The sequence below is a fragment of the Triticum aestivum genome, chromosome 6B, assembly GCF_018294505.1.
Source record: "Triticum aestivum cultivar Chinese Spring chromosome 6B, IWGSC CS RefSeq v2.1, whole genome shotgun sequence".
In the NCBI taxonomy this organism is placed as follows: Eukaryota; Viridiplantae; Streptophyta; class Magnoliopsida; order Poales; family Poaceae; genus Triticum; species Triticum aestivum.
This window is the reverse complement of record NC_057810.1, coordinates 17,838,158-17,858,394: the sequence shown is the minus strand read 5'-3', so window position 1 is coordinate 17,858,394 and position 20,237 is coordinate 17,838,158. Positions and strand designations below refer to the sequence as shown.

Below are 20,237 nucleotides of genomic sequence, written 5' to 3'. Positions count from 1 at the left end.
TTCGTACTCCTCGTGCCTCGCCCACGCAGCTTCATAGCTGAACGGCCTCTGTCCACGCGCATTGGGCTGTCCCACCGAGGTTAAGGCCTTGATAACCAGCGCCTGATGATCTGATTCCTCCGTCATCACATGTTGCACCTCAGTTGCAGGAAAAAGGTGCGCGAACTTGCCATTACACGTTGCTCGGTCTAGCCGTACCTGAATATTGTCCACATGATCCCTTTTGTTATCCCATGTAAACGGGTACCCGGAGAAACCGAGATCCGCCAGCCCGCAGTCGGATAGGCAATCATCAAAAAGCTCCATTTGTTTCCGTGACCGAGGGTTGCCTCCCTGCTGTTCATCCTGCCTAAGTGTTTCGTTGAAATCTCCTGCGCACAGCCAAGGGAGATTGTCTTGAGCTCGAAGATATCGCAAAATCTCCCAAGTTTTTGTTCTCTTCTCGACGCAAGGCTCCCCATATATTCCAGTGAACCTAAAGGAAACACCATCAGACACTATCATCGCATCAATGTAATACTGACACCACGGTCGCACAGTTACTTCCACATAGTCCCTCCACCACAGCGCTAGTCCTCCACTCTTGCCCTTACAATCCACCGCAACACCCTTATTGAACCCCAAACTCCATTTTAGTCTATCCATAGCTCCCGATCTCTTCTTTGTTTCAGACAAAAAAACCACCGCTGGGTTGTATGACCTAACCAGGTCCCGAAGTTCGCCAACTGCCGAGTCCAACCCCAATCCTCGGCAGTTCCAGGCCAAGATGATCATTGCTCCCGGCGGCCCTGCTCCCTGGCAGGGTCCGCCGATAAATCTACGTTCTCCTCGATGCGTTCGAACACTGATGAGGTCTTCTGTCTAGTATCTCTGGTAAAAGATTCTTCACCATCTTGCTTCTCCCCGTCACCTTTGGGCACCCACATCTGCCTCAGCCTCCTCTTCCTTGAGTTTGGGGAGTTCTGGGGGCTGTCATCCTTCCTCCTTCTCCCTTCAGGTTCATCCCTGTATTTTCTAACATAGTGCCCTCTTCTCCTCTCAGTAGGATAGTGTGGGCGGTATCCATGGTTGTCAACTCCATTTCTACTAGACGACCCCCTCTCCCATTGGCCTCTCCCGTCAAAGTGTTCACGATCGATCCATCTTTGCCTTTGCTGCTCCTTGAGATACTCCCTCAAATCCCTCTCTTTCTTCCTTTCCAACTCATGCCTGAGGTCGCGCTCATTTGGCCACTCTCTTCCTGCCCTTTCTTTCTTAGGAGAGTCAACGGCCCCTCTCTCGCCACGGTTCTGCCCGCCAGTGCGTCCATTCACCGGGCGGTCGAAATCAGCATTCAGATTGCGCTTAACAGGGGCATCCCGCCCGAGAGCATGGCTGTCCCGCTCTCTATTGTTCCCATCCGATTGTGAACTCATGTAACTGCTGCTCGTATTAGGGTTGTTCTTTCCCCCCTTGGTCTCATTCTTGGAGCTAGTGCTCCTGCCTGGTGAAGCTCTCAGCCATCCCCCCCATTGCTCTGCCTTGTTGACCGGGGGTTCACATCGACCATTCACGTGCACCAATCTCCCACACTCAAAACAGAAGTGCGTTTTGTAGTGAAAATCAAACCAGATGCCCACCTTATCTTCCTGCCACGTACCAAGGGCTCAACCAGCGGGATCCTAGCCCTCACCCGCAGCTGATTTCCTCGAGCCATGCCATCCTTGTCAACATCCACCTTCACAACTTCGTCAAGCCAGTTACCCAATGCTTTGCCAAACTTTTCCGTTCTTTTACCTGGTGGGAGACCCGAGACCCTAACCCACACATCTGTTTTGTCAAAAACCATCTCCGATGGCCTAACATTGCTCTCATATTCCTTCAGTACCAGCACATTGAAATCATATTGCCAAGGTCCACTGTTCATAGCATGCTTCCAATCCCCCTCACTTCCAAAGTGGACAGCAAAGACGTTGTCGCCCATGTCTCGGAACCGTGCTTCATGGTGGAGTCCCCATGCCCTATGCATCGTTTTCTCTAGCACCGTTCTGTTTAGGGGTCGCGGGGAGAAGGCTTTCCCCACCGCCGACCACTTTAAACTCTTGGGCAAGATCTGATCTGGTTCCTCGTAGACGAAACCCTCCGCCTCCTTGTCTAGCAGAACCATACCACCCAGTTTCGCTGAGAGGCTTGCGGCCGGATCCGGCGTTTTGCACGTGATCGGGGATTCGGAGGAATGCCCGCTTGTAGCTTTCCCCGGGGTCGCTGTCGCCTCCGGGTTCGCCGTTGTCGTCGGAGCCGCCGAGACTTTCTCCTTCGCCTTCTCCCTCATGGTAGCACCGTGTAGAGAAGACATCTTGCACCGATCCGCGTCGAGGGGAGCGCCGTCGCCGCCCCAAACACGACCGTATCCTCACCACCCACGCCTTCAAAACCCTAACCCTAGCGCTGAGCGCTACTGTGGTACGCTCTGAACAGAGAGGTTACTATGGTACAGTCTGGACAAAGAGGTCTAGTGTTCGGAGCTATTCGCACACACACTTTCCGGAAGTTAAATGAGCCAACCCAGCGCCCAGGGGGGGTGCCCCCTGTACATGCCTCTAACGGCCGCCAAATAGGAAATGCCTGTTCTTCCCTCCTTTGTGCTTTTATCCTTCCATGCTCCAAGGCTTGTTGATGGGCTGGCATGGCCCACGTATAAGAGCCTATACCGTAGGTGCGGTCCAGGAGATCAAGAGGAGAGTTGAATGGGGAAGGCCAGTTATTTAAATGATCAGAAGGGAAATAGTGGCAACTGACTGCCTTCGAGTGATTAACATGTTACTTTTTTTTTAAAAACTGTAACCTGGCTTTTTTAACATACAGAACCAGACGCAGCTAGATCGCTAGCCACCACAGAGGATACAATGCCATGAACAGCGTCATGTCAATACATGGTACTTCCCTGAGACATATGGGCACCATGAGTGGGGCCAGAACATGAGCCACTGAGTTACAGACACGCTTAAACACATGCACTTTAAACTCAATAAAGCTAGTAAAAAGAGGAAATTTTGCCTCCCGAAAAAGAACTCCAATACGAGCATTATCCAATTCATTGGAAAGAAGAGCTGATGCAAGCACTGTGGAGTCTGTTTCAATGATGATACGTCCAAGCCCAACTTCAGTCGCGAACTCAATCGCCTTCAGACAAGCAATCATCTCTGCATGCAAAGCATCCGACAGGAAGTGGATTTGGCCCATGCCAGCATCGACGACATCTCCAGAAGCATCCCTAACACAAAAACTCCAACCTCCTGTACTATTATCTTTTAGAAACGAGCCATCAATGTTTATCTTTAGGAAGTCGTCCGGAGGATTAGATCACCGCTCATTAGGGGCGATAGCTGAACATGAAGGTATACATAGATGTTCAGAAAATTCAATAATTTCTACAACAGTAGAAGAAATGATCGCCGCTGCTGAAGGACACCTATCACCATTATTAACCGCATTTCTAGCATTCCACAAATTCCACATCAAACAAATCCAGAATATGGATGTCGCTAGGGCTGGACGTACCGAGAGGGCTTTTCGGCCCGCTCGTGGACCGCGCTAGACCGGACCGATCGGTCCTGGCCCGCCGAAAATATGGCCGGTCCGAGCCATGAATTTCGGCCCAAAAATCGACCGGTCCGGTCCGGTCTTAGCTCGGTTAACTCAGTTGGACCGTTGGACCGACACAAACATGGCTGTTTCTCAATCAAGGCAGCCTTCCGTCGACGTGATCAACACGAGGTAGTTCACATTCAAGCAGCTGGACGCGGCGACGAGGCGGTTCACTAGTAGAAAAACACCTAATAGTCCCGGTTCGTAAGGGCCTTTAGTCCCGGTTCATGAACCGGGACTAATGGGCCGTTACTAATACCTCCACCCATTAGTCCCGGTTCAAACAAGAACCGGGACCAATGTGCCTCCACGTGGCCCTGTGCGCCGAGCCCAGTCAAGGGTCCTTTGGTTCCGGTTGGTGGCACCAACCGGGACCAAAAAACATCCACGCGTCAGCATTCCATTGGTTGGCGTTTTTGTTATTTTTTTAGGGGGGGGATTGGGGGTTTTGGGGGGTTAATTTACGTGTTTCATATATTGTGTTAGCTAGCTAATTAATAGAGAGAAGTGTCCTCTCTTATGTCCGTGCTTGGTCGACTCTACGTACTATATATACATAACTGATCGAGAGAACCATTCAGTACAGAAGTTCATGCATACCGAGAGAAGTGATCGATCGACCTCTCTCCTTCTCCGAGAGATTGGTCGAACAACAAGTATCTGACGCTACTGGCTACATACATGCATGTACAATATGTATAAGATCTCTTATAATGAAAATCCCCTAGCAATTGAAATCAATTTCCACATGGTATTCTCCGGCTTTATTGATGACGTGGTCAAGAAAGAATCCCGCCAATTCCTCTTGAATTGCTTTCATGCGATCTGGTTCTAGGAGTTCATTCCGCATCTGCCACGTCTAATTTGAAGAAGGGGGTTAATTAATACATATATATGAATGAAACTCAACAGAAATGATGGTGTAATAAAATGAAATTGTGAATATTATTGCTTACGCACTTCATATTGTCTTTGAGAGTAGCCCCGCTTGTTTTTCAAAGTCGCGTTGTGGATGAACTCGCACACATAGTATCCACAGAAATCATTCCCTTCTTCCTGCCACAAGCACTTTACGAGAAATAGAGTTCAATCAAACTGATAATGAAGCATTATAAATGGCATTGATGAAAGTATAGCTATAGAATCAACGGGAGATGCGCGCAACTAGCTAGCCAGTAGTACTTACTTTCGGGTATGTATATCGCAGCTCCTTCGGCAGTCCCGGAGCTTCTGCAGTGAACTGTTTCCAAACCCTGCAAGACAAAGAAAATAATTATTATTACTTGAGATATCAAGAAGGATTTGGGATCTTTCCGTCTCGAGTCTAAGACGGTTACTAGTCCACGCTCAAGCTTAATCTCCAGAATAATATAGTGGTACCTGCGCACGCATGCATAACTTGTCAATTACATTGCTATAACCTCGCTCGAGTAATAAGAGAAACCGAATATGCACATGACAGTAACACTCACTTGCCATTGTAAGGAAAGAGTATGGTATCTTTGTTTTTATTTTTTATCAATGATTGTAGCACGTTGTCCTCGGCCTCTTTGATGTCCTTTTTAACCAGAAATTCATCTATGATATTTGTGTTAATGAACCCAATATCATAAATTTCTCGTTTTTTGCACTCGACGATCTTCAATCTGAATAATATATTGAGGATAATTAATTATAAATACATGAAATGAAAGAGCCGAGCTATATATAGAGACTTAATGACAGAAATAGTACTTACAGACAGTAGCAAAAGACCATTAGTTTATCGAGGGCCTTTTGATTGAAGAACACGAAGAACTCATCAAATGGAACACTCAACAGATCATTTGCAACGAGATCGTGCTCCTCTTTAATATGCAGATACAAAGCATTCTTACCCTTAGACTCTCTGTAGGTTTCCATGTACCAATTATGGAATCTTCGCATCATTGTTGTCAGAGATTTTTCATCTTTGACGTGAGGCTTCCCATACTCGTATCTGTGTTCGTCCACCTCCAAGAAATCAGGAAGTGCATCGTCAAGCAGGTAATCGTCAAGATTGCCATAACCGGCCACCGTCCCCGGAGCATTAGACACATTGAGCGGGGGGCACGATTGTTGTGCTTGTTCGCCGAGCTGGGCAATTTTTTTCTCTTTGCTTGTTCTTTTGACCTTTTAGCACTGACAGTAGTTCCCGACCGCTGGGCTTGGAGATATGTCTGTTCAGTAATGCGCTCATAGTTGGTTCTCGGCGGAGACTTTGGTAGTTTCCTCAGGGCGTCGATAGTGCGATTTGCTTTCACTGGGTCTACCTTCTCCTCCGGAGGTGGATGTCTCTTTGCTTTCACCCCTTCAAAGAACTCCTTCACGTGGGTCCGCACAATCGTATCATTTTCCTCCTCGGACCTCTCGTACGGTAACTTCTCTAGAGGCTTGAGAGATGATGGACTGTATTTGTATTGCCTCCCGCCTCTGGTTGTGCTGCTAGACGCCGGAGCAGACGGAGCGGCTGCGACGTCTGTCTTCTTTCGTGCTTGCTTACGAGGTGGAGGAGAAGGAGTACAACGCGCCAGAGCAGCCGGGGCGGCGGCGGTTCTCTTCCGCCCTTGCTGGCGAGGCGGAGAAGGAGGATGCTGCTGGCTGCTCGGGAGCGCCGGCGCAGGCGGAGAAGGAGGCGGAGTGCCGCCATGCGCCGGAGAAGGAGGCGGAGTGCCGCCACGCGTGCCCTGATCGTCACTCGCTGGAGGAGGAGGCGGTGGAGGAGGCGGAGTGCCCTGACTCGCCGGAGCAGGAGGAGGAGGCGGAGGCGTCCAGTTCAGAAGGTTGATGAGCTCCTTCTTCCATAGGCATGGAGTCTTCAGAGCAGAACCCAGCCTAGTCTTCCCTTCACCGATAGGGTGGTCAAGCACGAGGTCCTCAAATCCCTCCATTATTTCATCCACCATCACCTTAGCATATCCTTTTGGAATCGGCTGGCAGTGATAAGTTGTGCCGGGTCCACTACGATAAACTTGGCCAACAGCCGCCTTGACCTTCAAATTCATCCATTGCGCCATAATGTGGCAATTTTGAGACTCCGTGATACATCCACGGGATAGCTGGCAGGAACCGTCAAGACATGCTCCAGCTGAAGCAGCTCGGTGGAAGCCACGCTGCTTCTCCGCTGAGATGGCGGGGTAGCTTCGGGGGAAGCTTCGGCAGGTCGTTTGCTATGATCTGCTGCTTCTCGTTCCTCTTCTCGATCCTCTAGCCCCATTACCCTTTCGTGCAGCGCCTGCAGTTGGTCATGCTCCAGTTTCTTCCTCCTCTCGTGGGTTTTGTAACCCCATGCGTCCGGAAAACCAACCTTCCACCGAATGGAGCCTGGCGTGCCTCGTGTCCGTCCAGGGTGCTCAGGATTCCCAAGGGCCATTGTGAGCTCGTCCTTCTCCCTGTTTGGAAGGAACGTCCCTCGCTGCGCTGCATCAATATAGTGTCGAAGGTTCTTGACTGGTATTAATAGTTGCTCGTCCGTCCACTGGCAAAACCCTATTACAGGGTCCAAGGTTCCGCCAGACCCGAAGAACCAAGTCCGGCAACGGTCTGGCCATCTCATTGTCTCTGGTTCGATCCCTTTTTCAAGCAGATCATTCTCAGCCTTGGACCACTTAGGCCGGGCTTGCAGGTAGCCACCTGACCCCGTGCGATGGTGAAGCGTCTTCTTCGCAACATTTTTCTTATTTGTCTCCGACATCTTCTTACTCTTTTCCGATGTCTTGTGGGCCACAAATGCGGGCCAGTGATCTTTGATCTTCTCATATTTGCCGACGAATTCTGGTGTCATTTTTATTTTTGACAAACTGGTTCAGCTCTTTCCTCCACCTCCTCATTAGTGTTGCCATCTTCTTAAGAGCACAAGACTTGATTAATTCCTCTTTAACTGGCTTCTCCGGATCCTCCTCTGGCGGTAGGGTGAAATTTGCCTTCAGCTCAGTCCAAAGATATTCCTTCTGCATATCATTGACATAAGACACCTCAGGGTCTTCCTCCTTAGGCTTATACCATTGCTGGATGCTGATCGGGATCTTCTCCCTAACAAGAACCCCGCACTGAGCAGAAAATGCCTTCCTTGTCCGGATGGGTTCAATCGGTTCGCCATCGGGCGCGATTTCTATGATCTCAAACTTTTCATCCGAGCTCAACTTTTTCTTCGGGCCTCATCTCCTTACAGAGGTTGTGCTCGATCCGGAGGGCTAGAAATTATAAGGAAGAAAGACGAGAGTAATTAATATGTGTACATATACCAAAACAATGGAAGCATCAATTAACTAGTCAGCACGGGCTTAACTAATATATATATATATATACCTGGCCGGGCTTGGTTCGGTCACCGGAGCAGTCAGCACGGTCTCCTTCTTGTACCTCCATTGTGTCACCGGAGCCATCATGAACATAGTCCTGTTCTTGTACCGGCATTAATGGGCCAAAGGCATCATGAACATAGCCCTCTTCTTCACCCTGTTCTTCCAGCTGACCAACGGTGTCGAGGAGAAATGACGCAACTTCATCCCTTCCATTTTTGATTATGTCCCTCAATATCGCTTCTGTTTCTTCGTCTCGGTAGTGCTCCATAGTTTCTGCAAATATTTACAACATGTCAATAATTATTCAAACATGATACAGATGGATATATATATATATATATATATATATTAGTGGCAAACGTAGAACTAGCCAGCTAATCACAATAAGGAATCATGTTAGTGGCCTCGACGCTGCTTCTCTAGGGTTTGGGGTCGCCTCGACACAACAACGCTTCAAAGGTTTGGGGTGGCCTTGACAACAACGCTCTTTTAACTTGGTAAATTTGGGTGGCCTCACGAGAGTTAATTTGTCGGGTAGGGGCGCGGCGGGAGGGGGTAGGAGACCAACATCGTTTTCTCTCTAGGGTTTGGGTGTCCTCGAGAGTTTTGGTCGAGCGAGAGGGCCGAAGGGGGGGTATATATCGATCGCCCCTCATGTCGAAGTTATCTCGAGGGGGTTATATCGACAACGACCTGACAGCGACGAGAAAGGAAAATGATTAAGGAAAAGGAAGAAAAGAGGAAGAAGGAAGAAGGAAGAAGAAGAAGAAAAAAAAAGGAGAAGAAGAAAGGAATAGAGGAGAAGAAGAAAAAATAGAAAAATTTCTATTTTTTCTTCTTCTCCTCTATTCCTTTCTTCTTCTCCTCTTCTTTTTCTTCTTTTTTCCTCTTCTTATTTATTTCTCCTCTTCTTCCTCTCCTCTTCTTCATCTTCTTATTTTCCTTTTTCCTCTCATTCTTTTTCTTCTTCTTTCTTCCTTCTTCCTTTCTTCCTCTTTTCTTCCTTTTCCTTATTTTACTTTAAATTTCTCCTCTACACTAACCTAAAATGCACTAACCTAAAACCGATATCTACTAACAACCTAAATAAAAAATTAATACATATATGAAAAAACATATATAAACAAAAAAATGCTATGAACATTATATTCATACATACATATATATATAGCCACATCCATTCATCATATATATAGCTACCACACACATATATACATTATATATATGAAAAAAATGCAATGAACAAAAAAATACACTTATGAAAGAAAATACTATGAACATGTACACGTATATATACACACATACAAACACATATACACACAAAAAATGCAAAAAATTGCAGGGGCGGCGGGGCGGCGCGCGGCGGCCGCGCAGGCAGGGGCGGCGGCGCGGCGGCCGCGCAGGACAGGGGCGGGGCGCGCCGGCCGTGCAGGGCAGGGGCGGCGCGTGGTGGCCGCACAGGGGCGCGGGATGGGAGGGGCGCGGGAGCAGGCTGTGCTCACAGGGGGCGGCGGCGACGGCGCAGGCGAGCAGCCTGACGGCGTCGGTGGCGGCGGCGACGGCAAGGTGGAGCAGGGGCGTCGGGCGGCGATGGCAACGACGAGGAGCAGGGGCGCGTCGGGGAAGAATTGGGCGATTTGGCCGGAAACTGCTAAGTGTTTGCTTATATAGCAAACCCTTTAGTCCCGGTTGGTGGAACCAACCGGGATTAATGCACCCTTTGGTCCCGGTTGGTGCCACCAACGGGGACCAAATGCCTCTTTTTCGGCAGCCCAAAGGGCGGGAACCGGCGGCCTTTGGTCCCGGTTGGTGGCACCAACCGGGACTAATGCCCCCCTTTAGTCCCGGTTGGTGCCACCAACCGGCACCAAAGGCCTCTGTGCTGCCCGCCTTGGGGCCAAAGTTTAGTCCCACCTCGCTAGTTGAGAGGGGCGCGCAGTGGTTTATAAGCCCCACTGCCGCACCCCTCTCGAGCTCCTCTCCACCGCAGGCTTTCGGGCCTACTTGCTATTGCTTTGCCTGATGGGTCTTCTGGGCCTACTGCGGGCCTGAATCCTGTTCCATAATAGGGTTTCTAGTCGTATTCAGGCCGTGGGGCACAGTAGGACGCATTTTTTTGTTTTTTTGTTTTCTTTACTTATTGTTGCTATATTTATTTTTTCCAGTTTTTTTCTTTTGTTTTCTGCATTATTTATTTTCTTTTGTTTTTTGCTTTATTTTTTAATTGGTTTTGCTTTTAGTTTTAGGAAAATTATAAACTTTCTGTTAGTGCCATTAGTTTTCAAATTTGAAAACACTTTTTTTGTTTTTTTGTTTTCTTTCTTGCTTTATTTATTTTATTTTGTTTCTACTTACAACAAAATACTTATTGTTGTTTTTTCTTTTGTTTTCTGCATTATATATTTTCTTTTGTTTTCTGCATTATATATTTTCTTTTGTTTTTTGCTTTATTTTTTAATTGTTTTTGCTTTTAGTTTTAGGAAAATTATAAACTTTCTGTTAGTGCCATTAGTTTTCAAATTTGAAAACACTTTTTTTGTTTTTTTGTTTTCTTTCTTGCTTTATTTATTTTATTTTGTTTCTACTTACAACAAAATACTTATTGTTGTTTTTTCTTTTATTTTCTGCATTATATATTTTCTTTTGTTTTCTGCATTATATATTTCCTTTTGGTTGTTTGCTTTATTTTTAATTGTTTTTGCTTTTAGTTTTAGGAAAATTATAAACTTTCTGTTAGTGCCATTAGTTTTCAAATTTGAAAACACTTTTTTTGTTTTTTTGTTTTCTTTCTTGCTTTATTTATTTTATTTTGTTTCTACTTACAACAAAATACTTATTGTTGTTTTTTCTTTTGTTTTTTGCATTATTATTATTTTTTGTTTTTTGCTTTATTTTTTAATTGTTTTTGCTTTTAGTTTTAGGAAAATTATAAACTTTCTGTTAGTGCCATTAGTTTTCAAATTTGAAAACACTTTTTTTGTTTTTTTGTTTTGTTTCTTGCTTTATTTATTTTATTTTGTTTCTACTTACAACAAAATAATTATTGTTGTTTTTTTCTTTTATTTTCTGCATTATTTATTTTCTTTTGTTTTTTGCTTTATTTTTTAATTGTTTTTGCTTTTAGTTTTAGGAAAATTATAAACTTTCTGTTAGTGCCATTAGTTTTCAAATTTGAAAACACTTTTTTTGTTTTTTTGTTTTCTTTCTTGCTTTATTTATTTTATTTTGTTTCTACTTACAACAAAATACTTATTGTTGCTATTTTTAATTATTACGAGGGCCGAACCATAAGACATTAAAGCATTTCAAATGAACTCTGAAAAAGTTGAAAGTTGGCATGGTATCATAAATTGACCCACATAACATGTGCATGTACAAAACGGACAATGGTATCATACTCGTCAGTTACAAAGTTGGCATGGTATCATCATAATAGTTGCGGAAGAAAGTCTTCACTTTTTCTTCGCTTGTATCATTTGCTTATTGCGCCGTAACCATGGATAATCTTCATCGTTTATCAGGATGCTGGGTCAGCCTTGACTTTGAAGGGAGGAATTTCATGAAACTTTTCATAATCTTCAGACATGTCTGTCTTGTCCTCCACTCCCACGATGTTCCTTTTTCCTGAAAGAACTATGTGGCGCTTTGGCTCATCGTATGATGTATTCGCTTCCTTATCTTTTCTCTTTCTCGGTCTGGTAGACATGTCCTTCACATAGATAACCTGTGCCACATCATTGGCTAGGACGAACAGTTCGTCAGTGTACCCAAGATTTTTCAGATCCACTGTTGTCATTCCGTACTGTGGGTCTACCTGTACCCCGCCTCCTGACAGATTGACCCATTTGCACTTAAACAAAGGGACCTTAAAATCATGTCCGTAGTCAAGTTCCTATATGTCCACTATGTAACCATAATATGTGTCCTTTCCCCTCTCGGTTGTTGCATCAAAGCGGACACCGCTGTTTTGGTTGGTGCTCTTTTGATCTTGGTCAATCGTGTAAAATGTATTCCCGTTTATCTCGTATCCTTTCCAAATCAATACAGTCAAAGATGGTCCCCTGGACAACAAGTACAGCTCATCACAAACAGTGTTGTCACCTCTGATACGTGCTTCCAACCAACTGCTGAAAGTCCTGATGTGTTCACATGTAATCCAGTCGTCGCACTGCTCCGGCTGTTTGGAGCGCAGGCTGTTCTTGTGTTCATCGACAAACGGGGTCACCAAGGTAGAGTTCTGTAGAACTGTGTAGTGTGCTTGAGACCAAGAATATCCGTCCTTGCATATTATTGAGTCCCTTCCAAGCGTGCCTTTTCCAGTCAGTCTCCCCTCATACCGCGATTTAGGGAGACCTATCTTCTTAAGGCCAGGAATGAAGTCAACACAAAACCCGATGACATCCTTTGTTTGATGGCCCATGGAGATGCTTCCTTCTTGCGTAGCGCAGTTACGGACATATTTCTTTAGGACTCCCATGAACCTCTCAAAGGGGTACATATTGTGTAGAAATACGGGGCCCAGAATGACAATCTCGTCAACTAGATGAACTAGGACGTGCGTCATGATATTGAAGAAGGATGGTGGGAACACCAGCTCCAAACTGACAAGACATTGCACCACATCACTCCTTAGCCTTGGTATGATTTCTGGATCGATCACCTTCTGAGAGATTGCATTGGGGAATGCACATAGCTTCACAATGGCTAATCGGACGTTTTCCAGTAGAAGCCCCCTCAATGCAACCGGAAGCAGTTGCGTCATAATCACGTGGCAGTCATGAGACTTTAGGTTCGGAAACTTTTTCTCTGCCATATTTATTATTCCTTTTATATTAGACGAGAAGCCAGTCGGGACCTTCATACTAAGCAGGCATTCAAAGAAGATTTCCTTCTCTTCTTTGGTAAGAGCATAGCTGGCAGGACCTTCATACTGCTTTGGAGGCATGCCGTCTTCTTTGTGCAAACGTTGTAGGTCCTCCCGTGCCTCAGCTGTATCTTTTCTCTTCCCATACACGCCCAAGAAGCCTAGCAGATTCACGCAAAGGTTCTTCGTCATATGCATCACGTCGATTGAAGAGTGGACCTCTAGGTCTTTCCAGTAGGGTAGGTCCCAAAATATAGATTTCTTCTTCCACATGGGTGCATGTCCCCCAGCGTCACTCGGAACAGCTAGTCCGCCGGGACCCTTTCCAAAGATTACGTGTAAATCATTGACCATAGCAAGTACGTGATCACCGGTACGCATGGCGGGCTTCTTCCGGTGATCTGCCTCGCCTTTGAAATGCTTGCCTTTCTTTCGACATTGATGGTTGGTCGGAAGAAATCGACGATGGCCCAGGTACACATTCTTCCTGCAGCTTGCCAGGTATATACTATCGGTGTCAAGTAAACAGTGCGTGCATGCGTGGTATCCCTTGTTTGTCTGTCCTGAAAGGTTACTGAGAGCGGGCCAATCGTTGATGGTCACGAACAGCAACACCTTTAGGTTAAATTCTTCCTGTTTGTGCTCATCCCACGTACGTACATCGTTTCCATTCCATAGCTGTAAAAGTTCTTCAACTAATGGCCTTAGGTACGCATCAATGTCGTTGCCGGGTCGCTTAGGGCCTTGGATGAGAACTGGCATCATAATGAACTTCCGCTTCATGCATATCCAAGGAGGAAGGTTATACATACATAGAGTCACGGGCTAGGTGCTGTGATTGTTGCTCTGCTCCCCGAAAGGATTAATGCCATCCGCGCTTAAAGCAAACCATACGTTTCTTGGCTCACTTGCAAACTCATCCAAGTACTTTCTCTCGATTTTTCTCCACTGCGACTCGTCAGCGGGTGCTCTCAACTTCCCGTCTTTCTTACGGTCCTCACTGTGCCATCGCATCAACTTGGCATGCTCTCTGTTACTGAACAGACGTTTGAACAGTGGTATTATAGGAGCATACCACATCACCTTCGCAGGAACCCTCTTCCTGGGGGGCTCACTGTCAACATCACCAGGGTCATCTCGTCTGATCTTATACCGTAATGCACCGCATACCGGGCATGCGTTCAGATCCTTGTACGCACCGCGGAAGAGGATGCAGTCATTAGGGCATGCATGTATCTTCTGCACCTCCAATCCTAGAGGGCATACGACCTTCTTTGCTGCGTATGTATTGTCGGGCAATTTTTTATCCTTTGGAAGCTTCTTCTTCAATATTTTCAGTAGCTTCTCAAATCCTTTGTCAGGCACAGCATTCTCTGCCTTCCACTGCAGCAATTCCAGTATGGTACCGAGCTTTATGTTGCCATCTTCGCAATTGGGGTACAACCCTTTTTTGTGGTCCTCTAACATGCGATCGAACTTCAGCTTCTCCTTTTGACTTTCGCATTGCGTCCTTGCATCGACAATGACCCGGCGGAGATCATCATCATCGGGCACATCGTCTGGTTCCTCTTGATCTTCAGCAGCTTCGCCCATTGCAGCATCATCGGGCACATCATCTGGTTCCTCTTGATCTTCAGTAGCATCACCGTATTCAGGGGGCACATAGTTGTCATCGTACTCTTCTTCTTCGCCGTCTTCCATCATAACCCCTATTTCTCCGTGCCTCGTCCAAACATTATAGTGTGGCATGAAACCCTTGTAAAGCAGGTGGGTGTGCAGGATTTTCCGGTCAGAGTAAGACTTCGTATTCCCACATATAGGGCATGGACAACACATAAAACCATTCTGCTTGTTTGCTTCAGCCACTTCGAGAAAATCATGCACGCCCTTAATGTACTCGGAGGTGTGTCTTGAACCGTACATCCATTGCCGGTTCATCTGCGTGCATTATATATAATTAAGTGTGTCAAAAATCATTACAGAACATCATGAATAGATAATTAAGTGACCAAATTAGAAGTTCATCATCACATTAAAACCAAAGTACATACATAGTTCTCATCTAACAACATAAAGCTCTGCAGGAGCATCTAAATTAATTAAACCATACACTGAAACTATGTAAAACATTTCAATGCGAAAACAAATGCGATCATAATCGCAACCAATGTAACAAATGATCCAACGGCATAATGATACCAAACCTCGGTATGAATGGCATATTTTCTAATCTTTCTAATCTTCAAGCGCATTGCATCCATCTTGATCTTGTGATCATCGACGACATCCGCAACATGCAACTCCAATATCATCTTCTCCTCCTCAATTTTTCTAATGTTTTCCTTCAACAAATTGTTTTCTTCTTCAACTAAATTTAACCTCTCGACAATAGGGTCGGTTGGAATTTCCGGTTCAACAACCTCCTAGATAAATAAAATCTATGTCACGTTGGTCGGCATAATTGTCATAAACAATAAATGAACCAATAGTTATGAAAGGATAATATATACCACATCTGAATCATAGACAGGACGAGGGCCGACGGGGGCGGATACCAAAATCATCGAACTATATAAGATGGAATAATAAAAGTAAGAAAATTATACAAGTATCTATATAAATATACAAGTAAGATTTTTTTTTCTTTTCAGAAAGAAGATAAGAACAAGAGGCTCACCACGGTGGTGCCGGCGACGAGATTGGCGCGGGCGATCAACGGCGGTGAAGACGGGGACGTGACGTGACGGACCGCTAAACCTAGACAAATATTGAGGAAAATGGAGCTTGGAGGTCGAGCTTGGAGAGGAGAAAGCTTAAGTAGTGTGGCTCGGGCATTCCATCGAACACCTCGTGTGCATAGGAGGTGAGCTAGAGCACCACAAAGCTCTCCCCTCGCCGGCCACGAAAAACAGAGCACTGGGAGTACTCTGCTCGCGGGCGAGGGGTAGATATAGGCAACTAATTGGTCCCGGTTCATGCCACGAACCGGGACTAAAGGGCAGCCTTTGGTCCCGGTTCACTCCACCAACCGGGACCATTGGTGGTGGGCCAGGAGCGAGGCGCATTGGTCCCGGTTCGTCCCACCAACCGGAACCAATAGGTCCAGCCGAACCGGGACCAATAGCCCACGTCACTACCAAAAACCGCACTTTCCCTGTGAGTGGCCTATTTTCCTGTGAGGCCCGAAGCCCCTCACAGGAATACAAATATTCCTGGCGGGCAAGTGTTGACGCTCGGGAAAACAACCTATTTTCCTGTGGGTGTTGTACTGCCTCTCAGAAAAATATTTTTTCCTGTGAGTTATATGGCCCACGGGAAAAATATTTTAAGCCCAGCCCGCCATACCACCACCGCGAAACAGGCCTGGCGCGGAAAAATCTTAGGTCGCGCGGTTTTTTCCCCCCTTTGGCGCCTATTTTTCCTTTTCCTGTGTTGTATGGGCCGACAGCAAAAAAAACCCAGAAAGATAAGGAGAAGGCTCTGGAAAGATTCCCTGCTTCTCCTCTTTCCCCGTCTCCTCTGCTCCATGGCCGCCGCCTTCCTCCGACTCCCTCGCCACAGTCGCCGCCGTCCTCCATAGGTAACTCGTTCCAGTTCTGTTGCCATCCGCTCCTCCGACCTCCACCGCAAACCATCGCTCACCTCCTCCACCGCCGCCTGAGTCAACCTGCATCCGCTACCCCCGGTCGCCTTCGATCTCCCCAACATCCATCACCACTCTGACTCCACCACCGTCTGCGGCCGCATCCCACCACCCTTGGCCCTACCCAGCAGGGCTGCCTTTTACGTGTTGCTTGCACCCCGTGCTCCCTCCTCCTCCAGATCCGAGTCACTCCAATCTACATGCATCAAGACGCCCCTATTCTTCCGACATGACAGCAGCTGATCTGTTTTCTTGTGGTAAGTCTCAACCATGGTCCCCCAAAAACAACAGTTAGGATCTTTAGCTGTTCATACAAATTATTTATCATTAATCTAGGTCTCGGTGGCAGGATCTTGATTTCCTATTTTTTTTGCCCAATGCTCGAAGGATTAGCCGCATGAGTGAGAAAATAAGGGCCATTTGCATATGTTTGGAGTGTGTTGATTTATTCGGTTTAAAGGGCTTTGTTTTCTCGTATCTACTACAATTTTGTAGGTGCTACTGTCAGGTGTACTGTTAGTACTCTCATTTTTTGATTTCATTGAAAAACTGAAAAGGTTCGTGTCCATGTAATTTTTATGCTAGCTATTTACTTTTAGGAACTCTCCGAGAATTAAGGAACCCTCTGTTTTGCTTGGAACACTTGGCCTAGTTGTCTGCCCCTCCTCTTCTGTGCTTTACAGCTTCTCCATAACCATGGAGAAACCTGAAGATCCAAGTGGAGAAAAGAAAGTTGCGTGCTTTCTGAACTGATTTATTGCATATGAATCTCAATGTTGTGTGTTTATATTGGCTTGTTAGTGTCTTATAATTGACCCAGGCAGACGCTGTAACCTGTGGCTTGCTTGCTTTTTCTGTTTTCTTTCTCCCACTGAATCAACGAATATGCAGCACAGTATGTGTTAAAAAAGCACTTCTCAACTTCAGATGGGTGTGCCCTCCAAAATACTGACTTCCTGTCTGCTTGTTTGAAAAGAACACAAGCTGATTTTGTTTCTGGAACTCAGCACACTGACTTACTCCATAGGTTATTATTGCCCCAACACAGATTAGTACTAAAAACGGAATATAATATCTCTGATGGAAGCGATGAGTGTTGCATTTGTTTTACTTGTTTTCTATGTCTTTGTGCTATCTACCAAGTTATTGATTACACTATCAGATAGATGGATCATGAGAATGTGTATATGAAGTATGCCACATTTTTTTGTTGCTTATTTTAGGGGGGGAAAGGGTAAGGCATCGTCTACTAGAAACACTTGGTTGGTTCGCTGGGCAATCTCAAAGCTAACATCTTTCTGTGGATTTAAGATTGTCGGTGTTCGTATGGATGTTATGGCCTCTTTTGTCGTTTCCCTATTTCTTTCGATAAGCCTTCCTGCTGGTGAATCGATGAGTGTGTATCACTTTGAGACTGAGAAAGCGAGATCAATTTCTCTTTGGGTTTTAAATTCAGGTTGGCAAGCAAGCTTTCTTGAACCAATGATGAAAGAGTATGTCGATGCGGCAAAGTTTTGTGGTCAAAATGGATGGAGAAAGGAGTTGGGGCATGACAAGCAAAACCTATCTCAGGTACCTCTCACACTTCTTCAGTATGCATGCTTGTCTTGATGTGGTGATTATCTCAAATACTATGATGTGTTGGTTGATACCTTCTTATTTGCTGCTTCCATTACTTATTTGATGCATTAGTTATTTACGATGAGGGGAGTACAAAGAGGGCCTCTGTGTGATTCTCCTTGACGCCTTCCCTGCTCTCCCTGCATGGCTTTGCCTCGCTCCACATCCAGGCCGACGCGAGAGGCAGCTCCGATCTGTCATCAAGGTTCCTCTCTCACCCTCTGTGTCGAGGGTTCAGTTCGTTCTGGTAGAGGAAAAATGTATAAGAAAGTATAACTTCAATACTCTGCAATTGTTATCTTCTTTGTAGTGTAGCCAGTCACAATATTGTCATTTGTAGTGCACTTGTAGAGTTCAGGTCCATGATATGCAGAACATCTTTAGATCAGTTTTCTCATACTGGCACGTAACAGCAGGGATGAATGTATTAAGCTCTCCACAATTCAGTTCCTCTTTTATTTTAATAGCTCCACATGTGTCGTCTGTCAACTCTATCGCGTACCAGCCATGCTACCGGACAAGATTTCGTCTTAATGGGCGCAAGGTCCAACTTGAAACTACTGGTGCATTTTTAGTGTTGATTACTCTTATTCATTTTTCATAAAAGCACTAAAATATAGTATAACATTCAATGATTGTTGTGCTGCCATATGCCATATCTCAAATTTACAAAGAAAATACTAAGTGACATTTGTTTCTTCTGTCTTGATTAGCCTAAGTGTTTTTCTCAATGAAGTGTATTGGTATTTAAATTATCAACAAGTGGAACAGATTATGTACCTAAGCACCTTACAACATAATTTTCTTAATGCTAACAGTAATGAGAGCATCAATATTGTAGGTATGGACGGTAGTATGCACACTATAATGTATGTTCTATTGATTCTGTATCTACTTGATGTTGCTCATCATCTCTTGAATTTTTCAATATTAGTTCTCATTGATGTTGTACATGACTTTGCAAGGGAACACCCATTCATCTCATATTAGCTTGGAGGATGGTGCTATGCACAACCATGCCGGCAAGGGCAACGCTGTATGCTGCAATGATTGTGAGAACATGATTGGTAGTCTAGATGAATTGGAAACTTATGAACTGATATGTAGGTGATGGATGAAAATTTGGAGTGGTGCTTGTATGGATGTGTACAACTGTTATGTTATTGCCTTTGAGCAAGTAAACTTTTCACTTGTCTATTATAAGATGTCAGATCATGGTTTAATGGATAGATATCTACTATGATTACACTGATTTTGGATGATGTGGATCATGGTGATTGGATTATTTATAGATGTATTCTGGAATTGTTAATTATACCATTCAAATCCTTGTCCCATTTTTCCTGACAGTCTACCACGTAAGGAAAATGCATTTTTCCTGTCGGCTGGCTCCAAGGAAAGATTCGTTTCTAAACCTGACGGATCAAACATTTTCCTGAGAGTGGCTGTCAGGAATTACCGTCAGGAAAATAATCCCTGACGGTTTACCGTCAGGCATTGGTCGATTTCCCTGTCATTCTATTCCTGACGGGTACTGCCTGTCGGCTGACCGACAGGAAATAGTTTCCTGACGGTAATCAGTATTTTCCTGTGGGTCTCTGGCCGTCGGGAAAAGTACAGTTTCTGGTAGTGCACGTGGCCCGGCCGGCCCCCGGGGCTCACGAACCGGGTCCAATGCCCCCATTGGTCCCGGTTCTGGATTGAACCGGGACTAATGGGCTGACCCGGCCTGGACCATTGCCCCATTTTCTACTAGTGGTTTGACGATGGCGGTGAGAAGTCCGTTGACATGGCGCACGATAATGGTGGCCGTCCCTTTCCTCTCATTCAGCGTAATATTAGCGTAAAAGGAGTTTCTCTGCCGTTTCCCTTTCCATTCATTCAGCGTAGGAGAAACAGAAAGAACGTGAAAGACGGGATCAATCTGATACGGTCGTTTCCCTTTCCTTTCATTAACGGAATTAATGGTCCGGCTTCTGCGTCCACTACGCCCACGACGAGGACTCAGCTCCACTTTAGGTCTGATCCACTAATCACGGAGGACTAGCACACCCAAATTTGTGCGCTCATGCACGTGCTACCTTATTTGCATGCGGCTAAGAAAATGATAAGAAAGAACAACAAAGACGTGCACAAGATATGCTAACAAGATCTGGCACCC

The 20,237-nt window shown here is 45.6% G+C and overlaps 1 long non-coding RNA gene across 2 annotated transcripts; it reads left to right on the top strand.

Annotated features, from left to right (window-relative positions):
* The first annotated feature begins 16,280 nt into the window (after positions 1-16,280).
* LOC123133170 (uncharacterized) lies at positions 16,281-19,338 on the top strand. Of its 2 annotated transcripts, XR_006465177.1 has the most exons (4): positions 16,281-16,713; positions 17,913-18,028; positions 18,149-18,281; positions 19,042-19,338. It is a non-coding gene; the product is annotated as an uncharacterized lncRNA (long non-coding RNA). The 2 variants fall into 2 exon arrangements; XR_006465176.1 differs by lacking the exon at positions 19,042-19,338 and having other exon boundaries at positions 18,149-18,565.
* Positions 19,339-20,237: the final 899 nt, after the last annotated feature.